This window comes from Sus scrofa, chromosome 8 (assembly GCF_054392235.1).
Source record: "Sus scrofa isolate SSC_HxYL_T2T_F1_AM1 chromosome 8, Sscrofa_HxYL_maternal_Yorkshire_Landrace_v2.0, whole genome shotgun sequence".
NCBI classification, from domain to species: Eukaryota; Metazoa; Chordata; class Mammalia; order Artiodactyla; family Suidae; genus Sus; species Sus scrofa.
The window spans coordinates 15,737,626-15,762,338 of NC_139390.1; the positions used below are offsets into that span (position 1 = coordinate 15,737,626).

General features: G+C 37.0%; 1 protein-coding gene and 1 long non-coding RNA gene across 10 annotated transcripts in view; one reads left to right on the forward strand and one right to left on the reverse strand.

The window, feature by feature from the left end:
- KCNIP4 (potassium voltage-gated channel interacting protein 4) overlaps positions 1-24,713 on the reverse strand; it is a 1,125,192-nt gene that overhangs the window by 590,583 nt on the left and 509,896 nt on the right. The gene's annotated exons all lie outside the window — the stretch shown is intronic.
- Positions 1-24,713, forward strand: part of LOC110261970 (uncharacterized) — a 200,023-nt gene that overhangs the window by 76,298 nt on the left and 99,012 nt on the right. Inside the window, exons 2-3 of one of the 6 annotated variants that reach the window (XR_014812231.1) lie at positions 9,279-9,435; positions 22,390-22,781. The exons of 4 other annotated variants lie outside the window; for them this stretch is intronic. This is a non-coding gene — a long non-coding RNA (uncharacterized LOC110261970). Of the gene's footprint in view, positions 1-9,278; positions 9,436-22,389; positions 22,782-23,045; positions 23,145-24,713 lie in introns of all 6 variants that reach the window. One more of the 6 variants, XR_014812230.1, reaches the window with a different exon arrangement.

A 24,713-nucleotide genomic window follows, 5' to 3' on the forward strand; every position in this document is an offset into this window, starting at 1 on the left:
TCGATGAAAATTCCCATGGATTGTTTTTCCTGATGGCACTTCTGCTCTTTATTAGCTGGTCTCACCACAATAGCCAGAAGAGTTTTCAAAAACCTAAATTAGAGAAGGTCAGTTCCCTTTATCCCAGGAACAAGGCAAGTGTTTTCACGCTTGCCAATCTTGTTCAATTTTGTCCTTGAATTCCTAGCTGGTATAACAAGAAAATAGAATGAAAGCAAAACATAAAATTGGAAAAGAAGAAATAAAACTTTGTAGATCATTCATACAGAAAATCCAAAGAATCTGACAATTACAAAGCCATTAAAACTATTAACTGAATTTAGTAAGATTTCAGAAAAAATAACTATATATGATATGAAAATCAATTATATTTATACACTAGCAACAGGTCATTAGACAATAAAATTTGAAACAAACAAAAAAACAAAACAAAAGCAAAAGTCACTGACCTTTTGAAAGCGCCTTGGGAACTTTTGACACTACTTGTATATAAGCAAATAAACACATAATAACTAACTTCTCACTCGTGAAGCTCCACATGATCATCTAGCACATGCCTATCTCTCACACCTCCTTTAATTCCACTCTCCATCCCATCCCAGGCTACTCTGGCTTCTTGCTGTTCCACAAGAGCTTACAAACTTCACTCCTGCCTCAGGACCTTTACACTTGCTCTTCCCTTTTCACCAGCTTTTTGCATGTCTATCTCCATATCTTCCCTGTCTCCCTTGAAACATCATCTCCTCAGAAAAGTCATCTCTAACTTACATAACTGTTCTCCCCTCCTATGCCTCCATGGGAATATCTCTCCTATTATCCTAGGTTTTGTTTTTTGTTTTTCCCTCACACAGAAATTACATTGAACCATATTAAGTTCTAACTAGCCATTATTCTTTCTCCTCCCACTATAATTTTTTTTTTTTTTTGGTCTTTTTAGGGCCTCGCCTATGGCATATGGAAGTTCCCAGGATAGGCGTCGAATCAGAGCTGTAGCCGCCGGTCTACACCAGAGCCACAGCAACACCAGATCTGAGCCATGTCTGAAACCTACATTACAGCTCATGGCAATGCCAGATCCTTAATCCACTGAGCGAGGCCAGGGATTGAACCTGCTTCTTCATGGATGCTAGTCAGATTCATTCCTGCTGAGCCATGACGGGAACTCCTCCTCCCACTATAATTTAAGCTCCATGGGAATCAGAGACTCATCTGTTTGTCCACTCCTTTCCCTGGCTTTGAGACTGGCACACTGTAAATATTAAGTTCATGTGTTGAATGAATAATGTCATTAAAGCTGATTTCTGATTTTAAATTCACATCATCCATCTTGAGCATGAAACAGTGAATGATGGGAAGATTTTGAACCATACCTAGAAGGTAGAGATGTTTAACTTCAGGGTAAAAATATAGGCACCAGTAAAACCCCATCCCAGATTTTCATGTGATAGCATGTGGTGTGTTAAGTCTATGCCTATTAGAGTGCATGGATCATTTCTTGTTTGACCACAAATAAGAGTGACCCAAAGGATTTGCCTATTGGCACTGTCATATTGACTCTGAGAAAGACACTTAGCCACATAAAGTATTCTGTGAATTTATAGATGACATTAACTGGCATGTCACTATCACAGAAAGATAGTTTGGGAGGTAAGGAATTGTTTTAAGTAGATAACCTCCCTGGGTAGAAGGCTGGGAGGGGGGATGTGAGATGGATTGCAGCCAAATACCATTAACTCTATACATTTTAAACAGAATTTACATTGATTTACTGGGTTATTCCTGGCACTAGGGTGGGTGATTTGGCTCTAAGATAATCTTCCTCCATATATGTTCAATTCTATAATAAAGAAGAGCTTGCTGAGACTTCATGGATACAGATCCACAAGGTTAAAGGAGACAACTGGATAGGAGTGGGATAGGAGTTAAGTAGAGAGTGCACTACATGAAATGTCTGAGGCTCCCTGAAGGATACCGGGTCTAGCAGGAAATAAGAACACCAGTGCAGTGGTTAAAAGTGTGGGTTCCTCTACTAGAATCTCTGCATTTCGATTCTCATTTCCTAGTAAGGTGCCCTCACAAAACTGACTTTACCTCTTTGAGATTCAGTTTCTTCATCTGCATCAGGGACCAATGCTAAAACCTATAGGATTGTTGTGAAGATTAAAATGGTTCAGATATTTAAAGCGTCTAGATTGGTTCCAACCTCCTAAGTGTTTGGTAAATGATTTTCAGTACCATCATCATCCTCACCACCGTCAAATACTGGATGGACACTGTGGAGTTTAGAGAGGGCGCTTAGATGGGTCAAATGGCAGATGAAGCCAACCACAGATGTTGCAAATCAGATGCCCCAGGACTTCTGTTTCGAATGTTAGATTAAAAAAAAAAAACTGCTAGAGAAATTACTTCATTCCAAGCACCACTATATGGTTTTGTTGTTTCCTCATAATTTTGCTGAACATGTCAAAACTGGTTCAAACAATGAATTGAATAGGTATACCTTTGGGAGAACTGAACAAACCATGCCATGGAGCTGATGATCTAATACTCATCAATGAAGAAATGAGTCTCTTTCTAAGACTCTATGTTAGTCTATAATGGATAGTATAAATTCTGGGGAATGACTTTTTTAATAGCAGATGCTCTAGAAACAATAAAGGAGCTGACTATTAGTTTTAGGACCTGGTGGTTTGTATGTAATTGCATTTTTCATTATGTTCTTGTATCCATGCTCTTTCTTGAAATGGAATCGACTCCCCTCTTAGACAATAATGGGAAATTGAACAACTGCTGAGACAATAAATTTCTCCCAATAACAGACCAAAAGCTCCTCAAAGAGTACCTGAGAGAGATAACCTCTGATCCACTGTGTTTGCTGTCAGTCACCTGGCTCCTAAATTGACCTATACCCAGGGCTACAATTTGACTATTCTTTATATTCCAACCAGATTAACGTGTACTTAAAAAAAAATAGGGAAAATACTTTCCATATTCTCTACACTACCTGTTGGCAAACTACACAGTTTCCCCCTGGTGAGATATACCTTGCATAGAAACTCATTACTCTATTCCTTAATTCATAAGATATTTCTAAGCATTCTTGTTAGCTATACACTGTTCAGCAATAACAAGTCTGCAGTGAATAGAAATATTTTCCCTAACTTCATGAATCTTACTTTTCTAACAGCTTCAAAATACACAGAGCACTGAGCTCCATGTGCCTTGTCTTTCATTCCTCAGGTGAGGAAGGGAAGATTATCACTTCTCTCGTGCTCATTATGCCAGGCACCCTGCTAGACACTCTACAGCCCTTTGAAGGGACGGCTTACTTCTGACAGGTACACCTAGGTAACCAGATCACCACTGTGGCTGTCTATCTGGTTCATTATCTTCAAAGAAAGTAGGTCCACAAACTTTAAAAAGAATAGAATATTCAGAAAGCTCATTTCCTAGACACGACTCTTTCGTACAGTCTAAATGTTAAATTCTCACTTTAGTGGAAAACCCAAAGAGAAATAACTTGGTATGAGATTTAGGAACTACATTTTGAAGACAAGAGCCTGAAGATAGATTAATTTCATACCAAGACTCAGACTATGTTCTCTTTAAATAGAACAGGGACAAGAGGAAAGGAAGGAATATCAATTGATGCCACTGCTTTCACAAGTTCTTTATGGACAGCTCAGTAGGAACTAAATAATTGGTAATAGCTATTGTGTTTTCCTGTATCACTAAACCAGAAATGAGTGTTCATGGAAATGTCACTCTATAGCCAAGAGAAAAATAAGGAACAATGATCAGTTTGACATTTTAAATAGGAGATGTGTTTTTCTCTGGTTCAATATAAAAGTTTCTATGCAACGTGTAATTATATTTTACACCAGATTTCAGGTGTGCTTAATTACTGAATCAACTCTTTTGTTGATGTATCCTAAAATATACTGGGCTACTATTCTGAGAATGTCTTTGGCCTCTTCTTGAAGCTTGGTGATCCAATCAACAAATGATGTGTCGTCAAAAATAACTTGTAAAAGAGGGTAAGAATTAGAAATTGCACTTTAACTTTGATTTTGGAAAAAAAAAAAAAAAGAACAATGCACACTGTCAAATCCCTAGTTGAGAAAGCGAGTCAATATGAATCTTCTTTCTAGGCTGACTGACCTTTTTGGTTTGCCTGGGACCAAGGTGGTTCTGGGGACATGGATTTTCAGTGCTAAAATAGCAAAATCCTAGCAAACCAGGATGAGTTAGTCACCTTACCTTCCTCTTCATAGATGTATTTTAATGATTGTATAAAATAATGTCTATTAAAGGCACAGCATAAAAAAGCTTGGTACTTAAAAATGTCAATTATTGTTAAAGGACTTTAAATAGGGACAAGTGTTCTATGCTAAGCAGTTATTTTTGCATGAAGCTTCTCTGCTCCAGAATATCTCAGCTTCCTTAATTGATGTCAGGGACAGTTTAGGGGATTAGGGGAGGAGTTCCTGTCATAGCTCAGCAGAAATGAATCTGACTAGCATCCATGAGGATGCAGGTTCCATCCCTGGCCTCACTCAGTGGGCTAAGAATCTGGCATTGCCATGAGCTGTATTATGTCACAGACGCAGCCCAGATCTGGCATTGCTGTGGCTGTCGGGTAGGCCAGCAGCTGCAGCTCAGATTCAACCCCTTCCATATGCTGCAGGTATGGCCCTAAAAAAAAAAAAAAAAGAAAAAAGAAAAAGCCTCAGCGCCCCCACAAAAAAAAGGGAGGTGGGTGGGTAAAGAGCAGGTAGAGCCCTTTCCCTGGGTGGGGATGGGAGCATTTACACACAAAACCACACTAGAAGGGAGGGTTGGAGAGGACCACTTGCTGCCTGAGAATAGGTTTCTGAGCAGGAATGAGGGGTACTAGTAAATTAGCTACAGGAAGTAAATGATACTGACTACCACTATTTAAAACATATTTTAAAATGTATTCATTTTATAGTATAGTAGCATATATATGCTGCATAACTATGTTATAATAATATTAAAATATATGTAGTCATATTTCACAACTATTCCGCCCACAAATTATACCTCTAAGTTTTGCTTTTTCTTGCCTGTAAAATGGTATTAAAAATATTCCTATTTCATAGGAGGGGTTGGCTTCAATGAGGAAAGAAGTTAATTTATCTATATTACTTTTCATGTAGGAAAATTTCAATGTATATATCAATTATTTTTTCTATCGTTTAGTAACTGCTTTATTGAGTTATAATTCAAGTACAATTCACTCTTTGAATTGTATTTGAAATCAGTGGCGTTTAATATAATCACAGTTGTGCGGTAATTGGCATAATTAATACCTTCTTTGCTCCAACCCCCACAAAAATCCTTGTACCCCTTATTTCTCCCCAACATCCCAGACCTAAACCACCCCTTTATAGAATTATCTATCCTAGGTATCACATTTAAGTTTCACATAAATAGAGCCATATAGTCTTTTGTTAATCATTGGGTTGTATCGTTTTCTGCGACTGGATTCATTAGCATAATGTTTTTCAGGTTTGTGTATATTACAGCGTCTTTCACTAATTCTTTTTTTAATCTCTGAACAATACTCCATTGTATGTAATACATTTTATTGATATTTTCATCACTCAATGGGTATTTAGGTTGTTTGTTTTTTAGCTACTGTGAATAATTCTGCTATGAACATTCTTTTTATTTACTTTAATTGTTATTTCCCCAGTACAATTTTTTGTCTACTGTACAGCATGGTCACCCTGTTACACATACATGTACACATTCTATTTTCTCTTTTTAAGGACTTACATTCTCATTTTTCCCAGGTATATTCCTAGGAATGGAATTGCTAGGTCATATGGTAATTCTATGTCTAACCTTCCAAGGAACTGCCATAATTTTTTTCTAAAGTGAATGTACCATTTTATATTCCTGCAGCAGTTCATGAGGGTTCTAATTTCTCTACTTCCTGGCCAACATTTGTTTTTAAGTGTTTTTTTATTATAGCCATCCTAATGGGTTTAATGTGGTATCTCCATGTGGTTTTGATTTTTATTTTCCTCAGAGCAAGTGATGTTGAGCATCTATCATGTGTACATTGGATATTTTTACATCTTCTTTGGAGAAATGTCCATTCAGATCCTGTGCTCTTTTCAAATTGGATTATAGGGGTATCAAATCTTATTAATATGAACTCATTCCTATACCCTCTCAGTATTTAAAGAACACTTACTATGTTCCAAGTACTTTATATTTTTAATCTCTTATATTTAAAAAGTAATCCTTCATATTAGTATGATAATCCCTTCTTTTTAGATTAGGACACTGAAGATCAGAGAATGGAGTAATTTATCTAGCTAAAAAGTATGGCAGATTTAGCTAACACCGAAGCCTGCATGCTGATTTTTCTGAGTCTGGGTGGCCACCTGCACACAGTGGGGTACATGGAGCTCATCCTCTGTTGTGCTGCCTTCTCTGATCCTTCCATTTCTGTTAGCAATGAGTCCTGAATGCACATCTTTGATGGCTCCTTCAACACAACAACATTCAGGCTCCTCAGCATACCACTCAAAGCCTTCCCATTCTTGGCACACCCCACCATCACAGCCTCACTCTGTGCTAACCCTGCACATCTCACATCTGGAAAACCCCAAGTTTCCCTGTTTTGTAATGAAAATTTTCACTCTTATCTCCTGGGGAAAAAAAGAGTCTACTGATTCTGTGCATATCTGCTCAAAATGCATCATCCACTCTGACCTCTGCAGTTACATTCTTTCCCCCCTGTGTGCTATACCTCTTCTTAATCCAAACAGCAATGCTTGAGAAACTAGTGTGTTCTTGATGTGGGCAAAGCAGTGGAGATGTAATAGTGGACTCAGTCCAGTCCCTGACTCTGGAAAGCCCTGAAGACTAGTCTGTATCTCTTTACACCATTAGCCTGTAAATCATCTGAGTTGAGGGATTGTATCTGTAATCTCACCACCAAACACCGTCCCTGAAAAATCTGGATTTTAAAGAAACCAATCTTGACATTTCTCTGGAACTACTGCCCCTCATACATTCCACAGGAAGATAGACTCTTGCTAAATAACAATAAGTGGGGAGAGAATCCAGCACTAGACTGCTGAGAGATGCACATGCGTGCTATCCACCATATGAGTCTTAGAACAAAACAATGTAATCCAAATGCGAAGGTGGGAGGGCACAATGAATATGCAGAGCTGTAAACTAAGCAGTAATTTTTGTCTTGATTGTGTGAGCTAACTATTAAGAAAATCATAATTAAAGGTGCATTTCTTATCATACCAACAACCATCTTAATCAACCTCTATAGCATTAACTCCAATTACCATTAGTAAACTCTGAAACTTCTGTTTTAAATTGCAATGAGTCAATAAATTCAAGATGACATTTTGGAAGTAAACGTGGATAAATCCCCATCATTTTCCCAAGCAGTCACTGAAGACATGGATGGGGGCTGTATTGAGGCGGAAGCAATAATGGCTTATAGAAGAGCTACTGGATTTCACCAGTGGCATTTGTACTCTGATGTGAAACACACAATTATCCTTAAGAATTTTTAATGATCATTTGATTGATGAATTTCAGCTTGGCTTTAAAGAAAGACATTTTATTTAGATGAATAAACTAATAGACTAATAAACTCAAAATAAGGGCTGATAAACAGGGCCCTTTGAAATTTTCATTACTAACTTACAATATTTGCATAAATTTGAACGAAGATGGATGGCTTTAAATGGCTGTCACTAATTAAGAGACTGAAACAAACAAAAGACTAATAAAACATTAGATACAAAGACAGGCACATTAGCATATTCTATCCCATATCTCCACTGCAGTGACATGAAGACAAATATTCCTGATTACACCTGAAGCAATAATGTAACTAAGGTAATAAATCATTTAAAGAAACCTAAGGAGGCTTCTTTTTGAACACATTGATTTAGGTATTAGGCCTGTCATTGAAATATAAACATAAAAGGGAATCAAATTTGTTGCAGTGATGTATTACTCAAAGATTTGTCTCTCTTTCCTGGAAAAAATTAATCAGTAGGTGAACATGTGACTATACCTGAGATGTATTTGTTAAAGGAGACTGTGAGATCATTATTAGAAAACTTATTTTCAAATGTTCATCTGAATAGATATTTATCATTAACAGGGCACGTTTTAAGACCTAAAGTCAAGTTAAAAGTAGTGTAATGCTTGGGTGTTACATTTTTATTTTTTTCCCCCTCTTTTGAAAGAAGATCTAGAAGATATTTTTCTAATTTAATTCTGAAGTCTTCAATATGTTAACAAAGTTCACATTATGGGAGAAAATTTGAGTAGAGAGAGGCAAAGGAGGGAAGGGACACCATTGGGCAGTCAGGCTATAACAATATGAGGTGTTCTACCTCTTTTTTAAAAGTCCACCACAAAGAATAAGAAAGAAAGCTCTTTATCTAATGAGCCCTTGAGTTCCAAACTGCAAGGTATCTAATACCCCAGGCCTGATATTCATTAGTTTATTGGTACACAAAACAGAGCTCTCCTGTAGACCACTGGTGACCACCGGTGATTTGAACCCCAAGAAGTTCAAGTTATTATAGCTGATATTAATTTTTTCTTAACTTTTCAAGCCATTTGAATCATGTTGTGTTATCTTTAGAATGTTTCATGATTCTTTTCTAGCTGTGATTATCGTGTTCCCTACTACCATAATTGAATTTTTCCACTGAACTAACGCATAATCTCTTTTATAGTTCAGTACCTAATTTTAAAAACACCTTAGTAAAGTGTTAATTAACAGTCATGTAGATATCCAGAATCTACAGAATCTGAAATATGAAAACATATGGCTCCACATTCACTGACCAAAATCTGGACAATCCACTTATTTACCAAATAATAACTGAATTCTGATGTACCTCCTATGCAAAATATTATTAATTTCTCTTAAAACAAATTTCACTTTTTGTTCACCTATTCAGCAACCTATGGGGGAATAATTATGATAGTCTCAGACTCTTAGAGGAAAAAAATTTCTTTAGGAAAAAATAAAAAATTATTTAGTTTCTTTAGGATAAATAAAAGTAATGGTTCTGTAATGGCAAGAAATTATTTCATTACCAACATTTTCATAAAGCAAGTCTCCTTTACTATATGACAAGAAAAAATATATTTTAAATTTTAAAAATTTGCTACTCCTTAACTTTGATAGTAGGCCAGAGTACTTAGTGTATTGATTATCTTTTCCTTTCCTACTTTTTTTCTGGGGCCAGTTCTGCCTCTGCTTCAACTTTTCCATATCCTGATACACACAACTACAGAAGAAGTCATGTGGCCTAGAACTGACCAGAGGATTCCATTTTTCTGGTATCATTGATTTAACAAAAAGATTCAGTGTTCTTCTCTGGAATTACTCATAGGGACCCCAAGGTAAACATGTTTCTTATTATGAAAGGTCACGAACCTTGGACTTCAGTGTTCCAAACACTTAAGAAGGCTCACTAAAGTCGACTAGGATGATACCTACATAAAATGGGAAGCAGAGGATACAAAAGATAAGAGATTGGTGGAAAAGGTTCTGTATTTCTGAGGTCCAATTCTAGTGTCCAGAATTCTGATCTCTATAGATGACCCTTAAATTTGAACTAGTGATGTGTGCCAATGAATCCCTTTTGATTCAGTGATTGTTTTCCCCAATTACTGAAAAAAGTCTCAGCTTGCACTTCTTTTAATGTTGCTGAATAATTGGTTTGATTGCTTTGACACTCTTAAAAAAATTGCACTTGATTGAACATCTTATGCCAAGCAGTAGACACAGAAAAAACAAAAGCTATAATCCTTATATTTAGGAAGCTTTCACTCTGTGAGAAACTTACAAACCATTAACTATGAGGAAAACTTGTATGTTCTGATAAAATGTGTGCAGTATATTCTACGAACATGGAAGATATTTTGTCTGTGAATATAAGAGCTAGAGACTGTGTACAGATAAAATGTCTCTAGAGACCGTTATATACACACGTCACCAACCACCACCACCACCATCATCCAAACATTTGATTGTAAATAACATCATGAGGGGGGAAGTAATCTTCAAAGACTCTTAATTTAGCATTTTGGGTCATTTCAAAGTTCTAAACTATCTATTTGGTCTAAATTAAATTTATCCTCCACAAACTTTCACTTCTGTTCCATCTCATCCAAAACTTCTCAAAATAGAAACTAACTTCTCCATTTTGATCTTTTGCTTTATGTCGATGACTAACATTTTATAAAACATATATATATATATTTTTTCCCTCCACATTCTCCTTGTGGGTAAGGACTGATGCTAAACACCATGTATATGTGATTGCATTTAATTATTTCCCAAACTACATAAAGTAGGCTTTCTTGTTATCTCCATCTGAAAAATGAGGATTCTAACACAAAGTTGATTAGCAAACAATCAGAAGTTACATTAGTAGTAAAGTGTAGGGCCAGGTCTTGCTAAATTTACCAGTGACCCTGTATAGATGATCTGAGTGTTCCAAGGTGTGATCACAATGACTTACAGGAGGGAGGAAGGAGGGTTAGGGTCAGAGAAGGAACTGGAATTTTGTAAGAAGGGTTTGGAGTAATGAGCATGAACTAAGGGATGTGGAAGGTCATTAGAAGCTGAAAAAAGGCAAGGTAACCGATTCTCCCCTGGAGATTCCAGAAGGAACCTAGTCTTGCTGGCAGTTGGATTATAGCCTAGTGAAACAAATGTGAACTTCTGACATGAAAAACTATAGAAAAATTTTGTCTAATTTAAGCCACTCGGTCTTGGTAATTTATTACCATGACAATAGGTAACTAATATAGCTTCACATGTTTTCCCAGTGAGGGAAATAAAACACAATGGTTATATGGCATCTGCCTCTGCATCTGGGGGTGTTATTTCAGATCCTTTGGCTGAGGCAAAAAAAGAAAAATACACATATACATATAAAGAGAATGTGGAAGAAAAAGCCACACATTCACATTTAGGTTTCATTAAAAATTAAATCTGAAACAAAGGACTTTACACTTGATACTCTAATTTAATAAATTACATACAAATAGCTAGGGGCCAGCTTCTGGAAAACATCAACCTATCTGGCTCTGCAGTATCTATTGCCAACTCTTTCTTGTCATTTCAATTATTATTATTTCTTATATATGATTTTTCCATTATAGTTGATTTACATTATTCTGTCAATTTCTCCTGTATAGCAAAGTGACCCAGTCATACACACACATATATATATTATTTTTCTCACATTATCCTCCATCATGTTCCACCACAGTGACTAGACTGGCATTTCAATTATGACAAAGGATCTTGGGAACACCTGGAATGACAGGAACATTGAGATTCATATTTCTATCCATGAAATCCTATCATCATATAATCAATGTTCATAAATGTTTCAAATATTTAAAAAATATAGCAATTGCCTCTGCCTTTGATCTATAATTACTTTAATGAATTTGATGATTTTGTCAAAAAGATAAAAAAGGGGCAGTAGTACAGTGTTCATTTTAGCTCTTTAAGAATGGAGGCTGTCAGTTAAAACTGAGGAGGGAGTTCCTGTTTTCCCAGAGCTCTCTGCCTTTGGGTGGGTTCTTCTTCCCTCAAGGAGGCTCTGCTTTGCACATATAAATTGAAGGGGGATGATGGACTACAGGATTAAAAGTTAGAAAAACAACATGCTATTCCAAGATGTCTGGGTCCAGAAAGCCCTAAGTCAGCTCTTACTTAAACTGTTTTCCAAAATTGGACACAAATACAATCACTCACACCATGGGGTCACTCCCTACTGGGGTGATTTGAGGATTTGGCCAGAAGGAGGCTGAAAAACCCGACCTCACATGTTTATTATAGGCAGCTGCAATTTTAGCCAAGGCATGGGCCTGTTGGATTCAATTTTTTTTTTTTTTTCTGTCAAGATTAAGTCTGGCCAAGTCTATTCAGGTCTGTTCTTTCAGAGTTTAAACCTAAATGCCTTTGAACTTGAAGCCTCTGTGGTAAGAGAACAAATTAAAAGACATCTGAAGACAGGAAGAAGAGAAATTGACTTTCTTCTTCATTTGACTGTTCAGAACAGCCAGTAATTAGATTTGCTATTTTAAAATCTAACTTAATTCCTTTAATCTGAACATTTCAAAGGGCTTTCAAAAGCTCACAAATTACTATTAATCCCATGGTACAGAGATGATCTATGTTATTTTAATGGTATACTATGTTGAAATAAAATCACAAAGAATTTGATCATTCCTCTGAGATTTCAGTTTCTTTTTCCTCTCTAATACATTAATTTGAAGAGGAAAAAAACAGCTTGGTATCAGTGACTGAGTGGTAGTTTTGGGGCATACACATGATATATGCAAACATGCATAGACAGAGTTACATTTATTTTTTAAAATAGCCACAAAAAAACCCTTAAAAAATGCAGAGAACAGACGAGCCAGAATAAATAGTAAAAATAAAACTCATATTCTGTTTATACTATCTTCTAACACCAGCACTTTGATCTCAAACACATAAAAAAAAATGCACTGGAATTCCTCTCTATACATATATTTCTCTCGTAAACTTCTTGCTACCATTCATGGTACAGGAACATATTAGACTAGAAAGGGCTTCAGAAATCACCTATTCCTCAGCTCCTCCTTTTACACCTGTGCATACCGATAGACAAAATTAAAGCAACTTAGACTGGTAGAACAACTACTAGCTCAAAAGCTTCTGCTGCCATCTCTTCTTTCAAAAGTTCTTCAACAAATAATTTTATGTAGTTTGGGAATCTATAACAAGTATGGTGAATGGGTTTTGTTTTTGTTGTCTTTTGCTTCTGTTACCCAGTATGTATTTTCCTGCTGAAAAAACTTAGGCATCCACTTGAAATTGTAAGGAATGAGTCCTCTCCCACCATCAGCCCAGGCACCTCCAGTAGGGCTGAAAGCTAGGTGCACATGACTCATGTGTGAGCAATAAGATTAGTGTTGTCCTCCGTAGAGTGTGGACTCAGGATGGGGCTTGTGGCCCAGAGAGGGCATGAGGCATGGGGAGGCATCTACCCACTTGGAATGACCCTGGAAGAATGTGAGGCAAGCATTGTTAGCAATCAGCTAGCAAAAGCCAGAAAATAAAGGCATTAGGGTGGAAGCCAAAGCTGAGAGATTAAGTGGATTTCTAATGACATATTAAGTACCACCTAAAGCCCAGAATTACCCCCTGGGCCTTTCAGTTAGGTGGACTAATAAATTTTTGTTGAAACCATTCTGAGCTGGGTTTCAAGCCACCTGAGTTCTATCTAAGGTTGCTAGATAAAATACAAGATGTCTCATTAAATTTGAATTTCAGAGAACAGCAAATAACTTTTCGGTGTAAGTATACCCTGTGCAATATTTAGGAAATTGGAGAACTTTAATCCTAACTCCTGTTGCAAGCTATTTCTAAATGTGGAGCAAGGCCAGTGGAGAAAAGAAATAAACTTGTGACCATAGCACAGAGACAAAAAAAATACCATGGCATATAATGTACATTTCTCTTTAGAAAAATAAGAGCTGGTTCTTACAAATAAGTGAGAAAAGACAAAGTATTTATCAAGCTGATGTTCTAAATTCCTTTTTCCTTGGCCATTCTCTCTACATTGGTTTCAAACCCAAGGTCCTAGAATTCATCCACTAAGGAAGGAGGTGACAAAAGCCAATAGGCATAGGTTTGCCTATACCTTAGATATGCAGGGCATTGTGGCAGAGCATGGGGAAGAAGGTCTCATTCCTCAACAGCCTTGATCTGTCCAGAAGAACAAATATAGGTGGAAAAAAGAGAACTGTAATGTTTGTTACATTTTTGAGAGAGGAGATGGCATCTGAGCTGGACCTTCATGGAGGGTCAAGACTGCTCATCTCGAAAAGAACAAATGCCCTCTTACTGATTCCTATTTTCTTCCTGCTCACTCTCCTTCCTCTTTGCCCTTCTCTTTTTCCTCTTTCCTCATGCTTCCCAATAATGATGTTGTTTAGCAAGTTAGCATTGTTGGGGGCAAAGCTAAAGGTGGGATGAAGCTGGAGGGCTTAAGCAGTGTTGGCTTGGTTAGGGCTGATGAATATAGAATTCAAACTCTATTAGACTTGCCTTCCTCAAATACATAGTATTTTAGAGCTGCAAAAGACCTTTACCAGACTCTGATTTTATAGGAAAGAGAACAGATAACTGATGATAGTTGCAGATCTGGGACTAGAACTCAGGTTGATTCTAAAATCCAGGCTTATTCTGTCTGACTTGAGGGCATTTAACCAGCAGGCTCTTTATGTCCCAATATTCTTTCCCTCTTAAAGATTACCAGGTGAAAATACACAGCTGAGTTTTATTTTAATTTTATTTTCCATCAACCTAGAGTGATCATATTTAAATTGTTCTCAAATCAGGAAAAGCGTGGACTTTATCTTTAAGGAATGAAAATGTGTGAGAACTGTCCCATTTTACAAATCTCCTATGCCCGTACTCAAAGGGAAACCCAAGGGGCTCCCCAAAACACTGCCATTTCTCTTTTTCTGGGGCAGACCTATTAAGGTACCACTGTTCAAAAAACTGAGCAGCAAGCGAACGTGCCCGTGTTGGATGTGGGTCTGCTGAACTTGAGACAAACCATTTCCTATGAGATAGATTTGTCCTTGAGACCTATTTCAGAGATGAATGTAGCAAGAAAAGGCATCATTTTCAGCTTCTTAAAAAACTTGGACTGATGTACTTAAAAAGGCTGGCAACAGAGAATTAAGGAGCACAGGATCCCGTCTGCTTTTACCATGGCAATGAGATGCACACTGTAAAACCAGGTTACCAGTGAAAATGAGTCTGATGTGCTAATTCGTAGCTTATTCTTTATACTTATGTCATGGCTCATTATATAATTTTGCAATATTCTAGGGCCTTTCTCTAGGGAGGGCAAGTTCTAGAAAACAGGTGCTAGATGAGCACAAGGGTAGTCCTTTGATGAAGAGAGATTTTAGTTCTCTATTTTTTAGAATTCCATGCTGTTTTATACCTCCAGCCTCTGATATTCTAATCATGCAAGAATGCTGCAGATTTTTACTTCCCTCAAATTATATACTTCCACATGTATGGAAAGGATCCTTTAGCATGTCATGTCTGAAAAAGCAATTAATGCCCTATTAATTTAAAATGAGGCATTAAAGGGTCTTTGATGTAACACTGAAAGACAATTACAGCATTATTCTACTGATTTCAGTACCCTAAAATAGCCAAATTCATAAAATCAAAGACTAAAATATGTGTTACCAGAGGCTGGGGGAGAAGGGAGCGGGGGGTTATTAATCAACAGGCATGAAGTTTCTGTTAAATAGAAATCTGCTATAAAACAATTGTACATATAGTTAACAATAATGTATTACTAATTTAAAGTCAGTTAAAAAGGTAGATTTAATATAAATGTTCTTATCACAATAAAGTAAAAAAAAATTTAAAAAGCACATAATTTATCCTGCAGTTTACTTAGATGCAACTGCTTTAGAATGCAGAATGGAAAAAAAAAATGATTCCCTTTTTTTCATATTCACTCACTGACTAGATTCTCTGAATTTACTTCAATTTCCCCAAATCTGAAGGTTACTTTTTTTAAGAAAGTGGTATCATTCCAAAGAAGATAGCTTTCTCATGGCAAATTCATATTTGTTCAAGGGAAGCATATACAGCTATTTCTTCCTTGAAGAGTAAGTGAATCACAGCAAATTCCCATCTACTACTGTCTCTTCATATTACCATAATCATGGATATGATATGGTCACAGCAAATAGGAATATCTCATCATGGAATTCTGTTCATAAAGAAAAACCAAGTGTCTAATAAGCTTTGTCAATTCCCCAATGCCTCTCTGTAGGTGGGGGTGACTCCATTCTTATGACTGTTTCCTAACAAATCTCCTTGCAAGCAGAGACTAAGCTCCCTCCCTAAAAGTCCTCAGCCCCGTGATGGAGACTTCAGGATAGAACATCCACACAATCCTACCGGTCAGTCTCTCAGCTGCACCTGCTTATACAGATTTCTCTTCCTGGTTATGGATGCACTGTCAGGCTTAGGTCTTAGAGCTACTCTTCCTGTCATTCTGTGGTTCTCATTCTCCCTCCAAGATGTCCTGATTCTCTCTTATATCATCACTTTCCCTCTTCACTGGATTATTAGTAAGTGAGCATATTATAACAAATCCTAATTTTAATAATGCCTTCCTTGGGCCCCTCATCACTCTTGGGCACCAAAGACTTCCTCTGCCCCTTCAAAGTTAAGTGTCTTTGCTTCAATATCTCCTCGTTCTCATTCGTGAACCCATAAGCCCTCTCCAGTCAGAATTTAGCTTGTACCACTCTTGTCATGGTCATGCATGGCACCTCTTTGTCAAACCAGTGGTCTTTTCCAGTTCTCATCTTACTGGACTGATCTGGAGCATTTGACACAATTGATAACGTTCTCCTCCTTGAAACATTTTCTTCCTTTGGCTTTAGTAAGATGCTCTTGACTCTTTCTACCTCCAGGCTGTTCCTTCTCAGGCTCCATTTTTTTTTTTTTTTAAATAACAGTTTATTGATCTTTAGAGACCAAGAGCCCCAGGGTTCTGTCCTCTATTCTCTGTTATTGTCTATGTACACTCAACCAGAATTATGTTGGCTCTGCATTTAAAATATATCCAGGAGCTGACTATGACTCAAGATTTCCACTGCTATCACTTTTAACCAAGAGCATCATCTTCTCACCTCTGTACAAATGAGGTGTCCTCCTAAGAAGTCACGGAGTGCCACTTTTGTCACCTATAGTCTGTTCTTGACACAGGGGCCTCAGCAGCCAGTGACATCCTTTTAAAATATAAATCACAGCATGTCACTCTGCTGCTCAAAACCTAGTGTAATTTCATTTGTCCACTTTTCCTTTAGAATAAAAGTGAAAACTTCAACATGGAGTTCCTGCTGTGGTACAACAGAACTACATCATTTCTGCAGCACCAGGATGCAGGTTCAATCCTCAGCCTAGCATGATGTATGAAAGCATGTGGCATTGCCACAGCTACAGTGTAGGCTGGATCTGATCCCTGGCCTGGGAACTCCATATGCCTATGGCGAACAAAAAAAGAAAAACAAAAAAAAATTCAGTATGATCCACTCTGCCATATGCCTCTGACCTGAGAGAATGATCCCCCTGAGTTTCACTTACTCCCCAGTGGCCACAGTGAGTTTGGTTTCTTGCTCTTTGAATATGCCAAGCACACCCCCATCTGGGGGCCTTGCTCTTGCGTGTTCCTCTGTCTGGAGAGCTCTCCCACTAGATCTCTGAGCAGCTTGCTCCTCCAAAGATTCTGATATCACCCAATACAATTATACCTCCCAGCCCCATCACTGTCTATTCCCTTCAACCTGCTTTACTTTTTAAAGTACTTTTATTACAACAGAAGGAATTATTTATTGTTCTGTCTCCTTTAGATTCTAAGCTCCATGATAGGGATTTGTTTTATTCTCTCTATTACCTCAGAGTCTATCTAGAACAGTGCTAGTCACTTATCAGCTACTTAGTAAATATCTGTGGTTAAGTGAATTTCTGTCTCTGTTATATAACATCACCTATAACTTTCTTTTTTACTGACCCAAGATACCACTGAGTTTCACTCAGATTTTAAGATTTTTTTTCCAAGAAATTTTATTCACACATGTACACATAAATTTTAGCTCACATACATATGTATATGTAACATGCACACACATTCAAAATATGAACAATTTTCAAATGATCCAACTGATATATAATATGAAAAGGTGTTGCAGAGATCTTCTAAAAATGTTAGAGTCATTTCTAGTGATTGTGTATAAACCAGATAATAAGTGAATGATACACATTGTTTAAATGAGGAAAAAAATTTAGATTTAGTGGAAATCATTAGATTGGGACATACAGTAATTACAGTTGATTTGTCATACATCAGAAATCACTGGTGACGATGATGTAACTTTAAGATATCTAAATCTTTTGTAATAATTTCATAAATAAAAATTGAAACTTCTGATATTATATCCTCTAAATTAGAGCCTTTCAATGAAACACTCCAGCAGACACTTCTTTTCTACTTTTGGAGCTCAGTGTCTTAGGCAAGGAAGTGCTTGGGGTGGTACTTCAGAAATCAGTCTGTGAAGTTGCACAAATGTGAATTCAGATTTTTACTCTGCCACCTACCAGCTCAGCAACTTGCTTATATTTTCTATGCTCCAAGAGAATTAAAATGAAATAATATCTGTCAAGCACAAGCACACAAGCATCCTGTGTAATACATGGAAGGACTCAATAAACATTGGCCATTATCATTAATATTGCTATTGCTATTAGTCCAAGTATTATCTGCAAGTATGTAAACTGCTTATAGTTTGTTGGGCCAGCCTGAGATCACTTCATCATCAGGGAAGTCTCCGACTATCACAGCTAGTGGCCTGTCTTAAGTCTTAAAGACAGAAAGCCTTGCTCTCTATTCAAGAGTCAACATTGCTCAACATCTCTTGCAGATAAGTAGCCAGTAGTCTTACTGAGGAGATGGAAAGTTAGAGGGCTTTGTTAAGCTATTTTACTTTTTTTTTTTTTTAAGGCACATGGAGACCCTCTTTTGCCTTCCTAATTCAGTAGTGCAGAGAATATAAATAATATCAACAGAAAAGTTTTCATAGTTATACAAAATGTTGCTAGCTTTTTCCACTGAGTTGATAACTTGTACTAATGGTACAAAGTCAGATGTGGATAAACTAGTGAGTGTCTTAGCTGTGGCATCAAGCAGTACTGGTAGTCACTGTATTTCTTTGCCACCACACAATTGTCAGAAAACAGGTAGGCCTATCTCAATTAATAATGTACTTGGTGAGCAATAAAAAGTATTACTTTATTAAACCTGAACTCTTGAGCACATGTCTTTTTATTCTTTGTGACAAAATAGGAGGTATATAGTAATTCTGTTACCTATCTAAGTATATTTCTCTCAAGGAATGTGTAACTATTTGAATTGTGAGCTGAATTAGCTACCTTTTTCAAAGGCCAATTATTTTACTTGAGAGAACAACTGACAAACTGCAGTTATTCTTGAGAATTAACAGTGAGCTTGATCCTTCAAGGAAACAACTAACAGTGTTTGCAGATAATGATAAAATTTGAGCATTCAAGCAGAAATTATAATTTTGGAAAACTCCAATCTGTCGCCATGAGCTTGACAGTTATGCAGTACTTCATTTTTTTTTTTTCCTGATAAGATCACTGGTGACATTAATGAGTGTGATCTTTTCATATTGTGTAATAAAATATAACAATTTTGGAAAACATGAACAACCTAATGATTCAGTATTTTCCAATGGCCCCATACATGATGTTATAATACCATGCGTGAATAAAATGCCCATCGTTCAAGATGGATCTAGTATATTTTTTAGCATAACTGCAATTGTACATGGTTGTGAGAAGTTTCTCCTCTCACCTCCTGTCTGTTCACTGTCTTTCAATAAGACTGGAATTACTATGTTTTGCTTTGTATGCTTAATAGGCTTCAGGGCTCTGCTTATGACATTTCCTCGGCCTGGAAAGTGGAGTTACAAAGCAGCTTTTAACTTTACTCAGCTATGTCCACAAAAGCCCCTTTCATAGAGAAACCATCTCTGACAGCCCTATTCAAAGCAGCTTCCCTAGATATCTTCAGTTTTCCTCATTATACTATAATTAGTGTCCATCCCCTAGCAAATTAAGTGTTGTCAGTGTTGTCCAAGGGATATAAGCTCTATCAAGCAGGGAATTTATTTATTTTGTCTCTCTCATTCACTGATGTTGGCCAGAGCCTTAAACAATGTCTGGGATATATAATGTACTCAATTAATGTTGGTTGAATGAATGGATCATTGAGTGACTAAACATTTAAAATTTTAGTATTTTTAGGGTCCAAAGAGTAAATTCCTTAAACTCACACAGATTTTTGGTGACAAAACTAGAATTGGTAATATTAGCTTAATGCCAGAATCCCAAGTCTTAACTAGTATAGTTTCCTAAAATTTACTAGCGCTCATCCCTCCATTTCCCTTGCTATTTTTTTTTTTATTTTAGGCCCTATAATATATTTTAAAAAGTCTTGTTTTTTGGTTAGGCAAGCTGTTCCCCTTTCATCCCCAACAATTAAGAAGAGAAAGAGTAAGATGTATATAGTCTATACAAACATAGGCCAACCAGAATGCCAGAATAAAGCTGTTCTATAGATGAAAACTTGCAAAACTGATCAATATTCTCAGGACAAAAAACAATAGGATCTCCCTGGGATACAATTTTGAGTTTCTATGGATAATTTACAGGGTTATATAATAACTCAAAACACACAGACACAGAAACCCCATAGAATCAAAAAAACAAGACCCTGACAGTTGACATCAAAGACACTCAGTAATCATTTCAGTCCACTCTAAAATCTTATACAATTATTTATACATTTTTTTAAATGAAAGAGCAATGAGTGTCTTTCAGACCTAAGAAAACACGAGTTAAGATCTGTCTTATATACTAATATGATAGTATAAAAACTTTGGCACTTGAAGACTTCCCAAATCTTTTGTCTTAATTTTCTGTCTTCTCTCTCCCCACTCTCCAGCTCCCCAACCCCCAAGTAGCATCCAATATTTATCTGCTTAGGTTTGGGGGAACATCACATCCCATTTTGCTAATGATGAGAATCTGTGAAGAGACAAATTCACAGAATGAAATTGGATTGACTTATGTTATAAAGCATCTAGAAGAGAGCAGAGAGGAGAAGAAGCAGGAAGTATTTGGGCTGAGGATTTTTGATGAAGAGACATTAGGGGCAATTCTTAGGGTGTGAGGGTTTGAGGACAGAGATGCTTGGTATTTGGAAAATGTTTTGCTGTGTTCATTGCAATATAATTGCTTTGTTGTAATTGTTTCAATTCAGTTGCTTCAATACAATGCAATTTAATTAATCCCTTAATCCCTTTTTGAGAAATGTTATGAAAGCCAAATTACTTTGCTTTTCATTTGCACTGGAATTGTATTTATTTTATATTATATATAACAACCAAAATCCAGATGCTTGTCAAAGGGAGGCTCGGTATAATTCTTGCTATTGTGATTTGCTAATTTAATTTGTGGAGTTTGATCATATAGTGTTGATATGAGCTATATTTCTTTTCACTTTTTCACTTACAGGCATTGCTTTAAGTAAGGGTTAGTTTATAGCCCACTAACATCCAAATTTCTTTCTTCTGATTTTTTTTTTGTCCTTTTTTGTCTTTTCTAGGGTGGCATTTGTGGCATATGGAGGTTCCCAGGCCAGGGATCTAATCGCTACCAGCCTACACCAGAGCCACAGCAACGCGGGATCCGAGCTGCATCTTCGACTTACACCACAGCTCACGGAAACTCCGGATTCTTAACCCACTGAGCAAAGCCAGGGATCAAACCCACAACCTCATGGTTCCTAGTCGGATTCGTTAACCATTGAGCCACGATGGGAACTCCTGAGATTTTAGAGTTGCACTGTCCAATATGAGCAGACATCAGTCTTCTACTACTACTGAGTATTTTAAATGTGGCTAGTGAGATTGAGAAACTTAATATTTGTATTTCATTTAAGTTTTAAAATGGACACTAAATTTAGCTATGGGAAAACCTAAGAATTTTTACAGTAATGTGTATGTGAATCTACTTTTTTTGACCCACATATTTTTTATGAAATCTAAACACAGATCAGGTATTCCTGATTACAATTTAGCATGTGAATTGGGATATATAAAAGATACACACGATTTTGAAAACTTAGTATAAATATCTTAGTATGAAAAAGAATGCCAAATATCTTATTAAATTATGTTGAAATGATAATACGTTGGATAACTGGGTTAAATAAAATCTTTTTAATGTTGATTGGCTCATTCAAGAAATGTTTAATGGGTGTTTACTATAAATAGGCGTTAATATAGACAAAGAGATGGCAAAGATGGCCAACTCTTCATAGAAAAATGAGTCTTGAATTTGTCCATCATAAGTGCTGAGGGTTTAAAAGAGCAAAGGAAGGAGGAATAATCTCTGTAGAGCCATGAATACAGCAATAAAAGCAACAAGCATTGGAAGAGTGAAAAGACCAGCCTGGTTGAACTGGAATATATCTGAGGAGAGTGAAAGAAATAGCAAAAAAGCACAGTTGTAATAAATGCAGTTGACGTGACTCCCTTTACTGGAGTACAATAAATACATTACAGAGTGTTCAAAAAGCCAGGAAACACAGAAAATAGCATACTTACTGTACTTTGTTCAGATTAACAATGGAACTTACTCCTTTCGATTTACAGGTATTTTATCTAAAGAGGTGCTGGAGATTGAAAAAAACTCTATTGAACATATTCCTGGAAAATGTAATTAAGGTTGTAGTAGTTTTAGAATAGGTCTGCAAATTCTTTGACAGTTCTCTCTTCCAAATGTGATGCTTAATTCCCCTCCCTGGAAATGTAGGTCAGACTTGGCAATCCCTTTCCCCTTTCTAACCACATAATGTAGCAGAAGCGACTCGCTATGTGACTTGCGAGGTCAAAGGAATATAGATTCTGCCTGGCTCTCTTGCATCTCTCTCTCTGGGGGAAGCCAGCTTTCATGTTGTGAAGACACTCTAGTTATTCCATGGAGAATCCCATGTGGAGAGGAACTGAGGCCTCCTGACCAAAGCCAGCATCACCTTGCCAGCCAGGTGGGTTAGCCATCTTAGAAATGGATCATCCAGTCATAGTTAAGCCTTTAGGTGGCAGAAGCCTAAACCAACATTTTGAATGCACCCTCTTAAAATATGGAGCCGAAAGCACCCATCCAAACTGCTTCCAAATTCTGAACCCACAAGAAACTGAATTATAAACAAGTAGTTGTGTGGTACTTATTTATACAGCAATGGATAACTACCAAAAACTGTTTGAAATAAAGGCACCCTATGTTTTATGACCTTTGAAATACTCTGTAGGTACTTGAAATGGGGAATGTCATGATGATGGTGCCATCTCAGCAGTGTGTCTGGCAAGATTGACAAAGGGATCAGATGGCTGAGAGACAGCAATGAAAGGTGACTGGGTTTATTTTGGTCTCTCCAGAGTAGAGGTCTCCTGTAGAAAAATTAAAAAGATGAAGCCTACAAATGTCAAGAATTATTCACTCAGATGATACCACATTTCTGAGGTAGAATATCTTAGTGGCTGACACTGCCTTAGGTAAATTCCTTAGGTGCTCAGGAAGGAGGGGTTAGGTTTTAGATAGAGTAAATTTTAGGGTAACAGATGCCTTGAGTCTGGATAAGGGTAAAAAGTTTGTTAGTGAAAAGTAAACTTTAATGTAATTGTCAATTAAAAAATATAAAAGTATCAGGAAAGTTGACTTTTGGATAGTGAGGAAAATTTATCAATACTTGGCCAATGATTTGGTTCCCTTATGACAAATTAGCATCAATTGTGATGGGAAATATATCAGTGGACCTTTAGCTTATTATTCTTATTGATGCTGTAAATGAAGATCAATACCACTCATAGTATCAAAATACAGTGAAAGAATATCTTTCCTCAATTCTTGTTTATGAGAAGTTAGGATTATCTTACCATCTTTTTATTTTCCCATTTTATTTCTATTGAGGATTTATAATCTAACCTTCATTCATCACCATCATCAGGCTCCTCCTCCTTACCCTTACCAGAGAAGACAGTAGAGGATACACACGTACTGATCACAAATTACCTCCAAGTATGGAGCATTTTACAAACTCAATTTCTCTTAGCTTTTAAGTTCATGACTGCTTAAGAAAGAGATGTCTGTTCTCTTGTACAAAAAAACTGAGTGTAACCGAAATAATTAATTGTCCAGAGCCTGGGTTGAAAACCCTAAAGTCCTTGGTCTTAATAATTCACAACTCTTGGAGTTCCCGTCGTGGTGCAGTGGTTAACGAATCCGACTAGGAACCATGAGGTTGCGGGTTCGGTCCCTGCCCTTGCTCAGTGGATTAACGATCCGGCGTTGCCGTGAGCTGTGGTGTAGGTTGCAGACGCGGCTCGGATCCTGCGTTGCTGTGGCTCTGGCGTAGGCCGGTGGCTACAGCTCCGATTCAACCCCTAGCCTGGGAACCTCCATATGCCGCGGGAGCGGCCCAAGAAATAGCAACAACAACAACAAAAAGACAAAAGACAAAAAAAATAAAATTAAATTAAATTAAAAAAAATAATAATTCACAACTCTTGGGTGGCTGCTCATTATATACAGAACAGGAAACACTTGTTTGATTTTAAAAGATCCAAGGGAGCCATTCCAACCTGTCTATAGCCTCATTTTTTTCCCCCAAATTTCCAAACACTTCATCTTCCCCCATGTTCAGTATAATTTTCCAACAATGATGCATGCCATTTTCTATTTTCATGATGTTTCATATGGTGACTATGTGCCTTTTTACCTGTAAAATTACTTTTCTCCATCATCTCTCTGGAAAGTCCTTACTCATCCATTAAGATGACAGAGCATTTTAAAGTTGCTATGCACGCATTCCTCTGCTTTTTTTTCATTTGTGTAGCAGCTGCTCTGTGTTTGGGTAGGAATGACCACCACACTTTGCTTCAAAAATGGATCTTCACTGTCAAAAGCCAGATATCCTATT